Raw genomic sequence first — 6,000 nt, 5'->3', positions numbered from 1 at the left:
GCAAGCAGCAATTGGAGTCATGTTACTGTAAGCCAAGGAGTTTTCAGCAGCAGGGAAGGGCAATAAAGCATTGGTCCTGACTCGCTAGGAGGAGTGGGACCCTGCCAGGTTCTCCCAATCTCCAGAAGCATCAGAGAATAAATTCTTATTGTTTTGAGTTACCAACTTTGATGATTTGCTATTGCCATGCTGGAAACTAATACAGCTCAATACTTCTTGTAGTTATTGCTAAACTTGAAAGATAACATAGCACAAATATGTTTCATTTTAATTGCAATTACTGAAGTAATCAGAGACAGGTTGGACATTGCCTTGGTAGAGTACCCACGATTTACTAACTCATCTTCCACTATTCCTATTGAAGAACCACGATTTGCAGCTCCACAAAGAAGAAAATGGTGATATAATGTAGAGAATTTCATGTATTCACCACCTTCTACATAGGACAAGCTGAACATATGTTTTCTCACATAATCCTCACAACTACTTGGTTGATATTATACCCATTTTACAGATGAGCAAGCAAGATGAAAAAGGTTAAGCATGTATGGAGTCAAGGTCAGAGTCTACACATATTGTTGGTCTGATTCTTATGTTTAAACTGTTTCCTACTGGGGTGATTCGAGCAGGGAAAGTCTGACTCAGCTAACTGACTGCTTTGTGCCAGAAGCCAGTTAATTTGTTAGAGAGGATGAAGTATTCTAATGACTGTGTGTTCACTTCTGGAAACAAGTTCCCCATTTCAAAGCATTTAATTCAATTCAAATAAACTCAACAAATCTTAATGTGCCGGTACTGAAAGGGACATAATGATGTGTAACAAATTCCTTCTCACATTGCCTGCAATTTCTGCAGTGACTAAGGGACCAGAAATCTATAATATTAATGTTTTTATTCACAGGCTGTTATAATGAGGTCACACATCAGAATCTGTTCAGCATACTCTTAGGAATAAAGATTCCTAGGTCCCACCCTAAATAATAGACTCAGAAGCTCTGAAATATGATAAAGGATTACAACAAAATTAATCTTACTTATACTGCCATCACTACTATCAAGCAATACCCTAATATAATGATAGCTAGATATTTAACACAGACCCAGCACTGAGGTAATGGAAGTTTTTATTTTTGAACTTGCCCTTGGCAAATTCAGAATTTGAGGAGTCATAAAAGAAGAAACATTAATTGCCATCTCAGTTGGATTCTTTGCAGCTAAAGACATTTGAATCACCAAGCTATGATTAGACCTAAAGTTTTGTTACAATGATATCTATTCACAATGAATCCATTGCATCCTAGCTTCACTTGAATTACATGTAATTTTCTTATCCTCCAGGAATTTAAATTATTTTTCTTTAATATTCTTTTAATTTAGCAGTGAATGAAATGGTCTGGAGAGGCGCTCTATTTAACAGTTACAACAGCTGTCAAATAGGCCTCTTGGCCAACTTACTTACGGTTTTTAATCATGGAAGATGAACACAGGAAGGAAGGAAGGACTCATATCAAACCTCCCACTAGTGTAGCAAAAAACAGAAGTATCAAACCCTACTGGAAAGATCAGTGTAACCAATTGCCATTTTGTAAAAGTAGGTTTTCCCAGGCAAACTGCATTCCATTTTTATCATAGCTGAGACTTCCAAAATGCATATTCTATTAGTTATTATATTATATACATAGCATTTAGTATTACAACAACAAAAATACTGATGCTCCCCTTAAAAGCACATTTTCCAATAAGTGTTAAAAATTGCTACATTAAATCATGATTTGATTTAGAAAAATAACTTGATGGAAATACATGAACAATAGGCAAGTGCTGGGAAAAATAATGCTTCATTTTATGTATGAGCAAGAGCAAAGAAATATTAAAAGGTGATAACTCAAGTAGTCAGATCCCTGCCACCCCCACAGAAGAACTGAATTGAGTTTCCAGCTTCCTGCTTCAACACTAGCCCACCCTCAACTATTACACAGGCACTCTGCGAGGGAACCTATAGGTGGAAGATCTCTATCTCTCCTGTTTAAGTAAAGCGAAAACTATTTTTTTAAGATAATAAAATTTGTACCCAGTGTGGTAGCCTAGTGGCTAAAGTCCTTGCTTTGCCTGTGCCATGATCCCATATGGGCACAGGTTCTAATCCCAACAGCCCTGCTTCCCATCCAGCTCCCTGTTTGTGGTCTGGGAAAGCAGTCGAGGATGACCAAAAGCCTTTGGACTCTTGTTACCCTGTGGGAGACCTGGAAGAGGCTCCTGGCTCCTGGTTTTGAATCAGCTCCAGCCATTGAGGTCACTTAGGGAGTGAATCATCTTCTCTGTACATCTGACTTTGTACTACAATAAAATACATATTTAAAAAAGATAATAAAATTCCACACATGGAAACAAATCCTGAAAAAGTCTTTAAAAATATTGTGGAGGGTGTGAAGAAGAGGCCATTTGCACCGCCTGCTGATGCTGTTCACAGTGTGTCTAGAGTCTCTTACAGCTGCTTTGCTCCCTGAGTGCAGGTGCTCCTGGAAAGTGTGGAAGACAGCGAGGGATATCTCAGACTCTGGCTTCAGATGATCTGGGTTCAGATACTGACTCTGCCTCTCAGTCTGTGTGGCCTTGGACATGACCCTTAACTTCTGTATGCCTCAGCTTCTTCTACTGTAAGGAGGGCAACAGCACCCACCTCAGAGAGCTGCTGTGTGAATTAAATAACCTACTGGCATAGGATGCCCTTGTAACCATGTCTGGCACAATCTGAGCTGTCATCATCCTAATTTCTTTCCAATGTGTCAGAAGAGAGAGGGTGAGCATCTCACTGACAGGTTGCCAAGGAGCTTGTCTAAAATGCACTTTAGCGTAGCAGGCAATTCACCAAGTGAGGTCTTCACTACAGCTGACATTCATCAGGTACCCAGGACACATCAACAATCAAAAACAGAAAGAAAAATCTGTCCTCCCAGGGAGGTTACATTCCAGGAGAGGAAAATGGGAAATAAATAATAAATAATGAACATGGGAAATAACGAAATTTGCAGCATGTCAGAAGAGAAAAGCCATCAATAAAAAACAAAAAGAGAGGTCAAGAAGTGTTGAGAGGGTGCAGTTGAGATAAGAGATAAGAGGAGCTGCCACCAACTCCCTGTTCCATCCCAGTCACTTCCTTCCCATGGTCTTCAGTAGCTGTACACTGACAGTCCCAAACTAATACTACCATTGTGCACCTTGCTCTCCCCTTCTGATTTTCACACCCAGTTGTGTCTTCCTCATGGCGATTTCCATCTTGGTTGATGACAACTTCTTTCCCAGGTATTCAAACGAGACCTTGACATTAGCTTTGTCTCATGTATTGTGTCCAGCTGAGCAGGGAACTATCTTGCCTTAAGTTTCGAAATGTATCCAAACTCTGATCAGTTCCCGTTTTCTTCATTGTTACTTCAACTTGAATACCCTTCTTCTCTTGCCTGGGTGATTACTTCTTGTGTCCCAAAGGGCTCCCTTCTGTCCCCCTGCACACCATTGTGTATTTTCCGCATGGAATCCAGAATTCTTTTAAAATCCAGCTGAGATGGTGTCACTTCCATGCTCAGACTCCAGTGGTTTCCCACCTGACTCAGACCATTAAGGAAATCACACTGTCTGACATAAACTCATCTTCCTCCACATACTTCAAAAAAAAGATTTTATTTAATAAAATATTTGCTGAAAAGTCAGATTTACAAAGAGAAGGAGAGACAAAGAGAAAGATCTTCCGTGAGTTAATTCATTCCCTAAGTGGCTGCAACATCCAGACCTAAACTGATCTGAAGCCAGGAACTTGTGGGCCTCCCACGCGAGTGCAGTGTCCCAAGGACTTGGGCTGTCTTTCACTGCTTTCCCAGGCCACAAGCAGGGAGCTGAATGGAAACCAGCTCTCATTTGAGATCCTGGGGCATGCAAGGCAAGGACTTTGGCCACTAGGCTATCTTGCTGGGTCCCACATCCTACTTTTTACTGCTCTATCCGTCTCTCTACCTCATTCGCTTTGTTCAGCCACACTGTTCTTTTTTTCCCTCCCTCCCATTTTGTTTATTTAATGGTAGAAACTGAAGCAGAAAGAGGAAAAAGGAGAGATCTCCCATCTGGTGGTTTCCTCTCCAATGCCACCACTGTCAGGGCCGGCCAGGTTAAAGTCAGGGACCCGAACTCCATCGGGTCTCCCATATGAGAGGCAGAGACCTTGAGGTGTCTGCCTTCCAGGATGTGCGAAAGGAGTAACCAGGACTTGAATCAGGCACTGATGGAGCTTGCAGGCATCCCATGTGGGGGCACAAGCTGCTGTGTCCACTGTCTGCTTCCAATCTTGCTGTTTCTTGCACAGCCACATGATCCTATTGTAGGCCACTCATCAGCTGCACTCCCTGCCTCAGATACCAATGTTGCTTCTACCTTCTCAGTGAGGCCCACTTCTCTTGACCTCCTTGTTCCTAAGCACGCACCATGGTTGCTTGTTTATTCTGTTTTTTTTTTTTCAGTTTTAATAAGTTTTATTTAATGTATTTGAAATGCAAAGAAACAGAGAGGGATCCCACATCTGCTGGTTCACTTTTTTTTTTAATTTTTTTAAATTATTTATTATTTAACTTCATTAATTACATTGTATTATGTGACACAGTTACATAGATACTTGGGTTCTCCCCACCCCTCCCCAAACCCTCCCACCATGGTGGATTCCTCCACCTTGTTGCATAACCACTGTTTATTTTGTTTTGTAAGTTTGTATTTAAGAGAGAGCCTGAGAGAAGTGTTACCATCCATAATTCACTTCCCAAATTCTTACAATGTCTGGGCTGGGGCAGCCCATAGGCAGGAGCCTGAAACTCATATGAACAATGGGCACCCAAGTACTTGAACCATCATTCCCATATTTCCTATAGTGTACACTAACAGGAATCTTAATTCACAAGCCAAAGTCAGGCAATGAGCTGAGACATTCTCTTATGGAATGTAGGTCTTAACTGCTATCTTAATGCACTGACAATGTTTTTTATTTGTAAAAATTTGGTGGGATTTCCACCCCCAACCCCCATTTATTTACTGTCTTCCTCCAATCGACTATGAGCCCCACAGGACTGGGCCCTTTGTTTCGTTCACAATTGAATCCAGGTATCTTGTACGGTTTCTGACACACAACATGCTCAACAAATGTAACATGAATGAATATTACTCTATTAAGCAGGATATTTTCAAAAAAATATTTTCAACTTGACACTCAAGAATTTTAGGTAAGCTATTTACTGATAGTTCTCTTCTTGTTAGTATTCATCCTGATTTTAAAATATTTTGCTTTTCTCTGGTAATATGTGAGTTAGGAAATGCTTAAAAATATGCCCTGAAACCCAGCTGTGGGCAACTGCCTAGGTTGCATAGCACCTAGGCAAGTGTTCTGCTGCTGGGACAAAAGCAGCTAATAGTTGGCAGGCATCCTGGGCCTGGTTAATGACAAATCTGTGTTAACTGTACCAATGTGCCAGCATAGTCACCTAGCCTATTCCATTTTTTTTCTAAAGATATGTAGGGGTGTGCTGGGTCTGTGAGTGATGGGGGCAGGAGTTTTGGCATGGTCGGGATCTTTTGGCCCACCTGTGTGGTGGAAGCTGAGTCCAGAAGCCCCCAGAAACAGGGGGTCTGATGAGGCTGGTGGCCTGGCCTGGGTCATTAGACTCACCTGTGTGGTGGGTCCATGAGACCCTGGGGTGGGGGATTCAGTGGAGCCCAGGTTGGGCAGCCTGGTGTGCCAATGGCACTAGGGGAAGGTCATTGGCTGTTCAATGGCATGCTGTTGGTAGCTTGATGACACACGTAGGGGTGTGTGCGGACATGAGGGCTCATGTCCAGGATTGGTGGTCTGACCATAGATTGCATGTGTCAGAACTGGGCCTTCTCAGTGGAAAAGACATAACAATGGACAGCAGGCCCAGATGCACATGGAGGATACTGGCGCCCTTTGGGGCCTGCAGAGGTATG

The sequence above is a fragment of the Ochotona princeps genome, chromosome 2 (genome assembly GCF_030435755.1).
Source record: "Ochotona princeps isolate mOchPri1 chromosome 2, mOchPri1.hap1, whole genome shotgun sequence".
Lineage (NCBI taxonomy): Eukaryota > Metazoa > Chordata > Mammalia > Lagomorpha > Ochotonidae > Ochotona > Ochotona princeps.
This window is presented reverse-complemented; position numbering follows the sequence as displayed.